We start from the raw sequence: 858 nt of genomic DNA, 5'->3' as shown, positions 1-858 counted from the left end.
GCGTGGCAACAGCCCATGGGGAAAATGCTGAGCTAGCTCTTGAAAGGCTAGAGAGATACAATGTATCAATGCAACAGTGCATGTCAGGGAGGAGATTCATGGGTAGGGAAGGAAAAAATGTCCCAGAAACAGGAGCAAGTTAGGGTTCCAGGAGGAGGTGAGGGAAGATGGTTCCTCTGAAGGTAAATAAGGAAGAGAGCCCCGAGGTACCCAGCAGGGTAGGAGGCAGAGAGGGGGTCCAGGGCAGGGTCCTGAGGGAGTGGTTTCCAGAGCCAGCCGGAGGATCTTGAGATGAGGCCAGGGAGGGAGCTGAAGCCACTGAATTGGACACGTGGAGGAGGCAGCGCAGGTGACCAGGTTTAGGGCTCCTGGGAGGCTCCCACACCCTCAAGGCACAGATCAGAGGAGACCCTGCCCAAACCAAAGTAAGGGGGTGTAGGGTGCTTCCAGCCGGGGGGGGGGGGGGCAACGCTGGTTCTTCATCAATTTGGAGCGCCAGGAGAGGGCGGGAACTAGTCCTGTACGGAGACCCCCCCAACTTTGGGCTGTCCACACCCCCACCCCCTCTCAAGCAGCCAAGGGAGGCGGGTCCTCCCCTTCAAAGGGAGGGGCCCTCAGGCTCCTCTGGAATTGGACGTCTTGACCCAGGACGGCCTGGTGAGGGGTCGGAGCTGACTCCCGCCAGGCTCTGCTGCAGCCCCTGACCGCCCTTACGGGTGGCCAGGCCCGGTCCTCGTCGCTGTTGGGGGCTCCGGCTGGGGGCGGGGGTCGAGGCCGATGCGCTGCGGGCAGCGGCCGCCGGGGGCGCTGCGGGGGCCGCAGTTAAAGCCCCGGCGCGGGCGCACGCGCTCAGTGAGA

Source organism: Papio anubis, chromosome 5 (assembly GCF_008728515.1).
Source record: "Papio anubis isolate 15944 chromosome 5, Panubis1.0, whole genome shotgun sequence".
Taxonomy (NCBI): Eukaryota; Metazoa; Chordata; class Mammalia; order Primates; family Cercopithecidae; genus Papio; species Papio anubis.
This window is presented reverse-complemented; position numbering follows the sequence as displayed.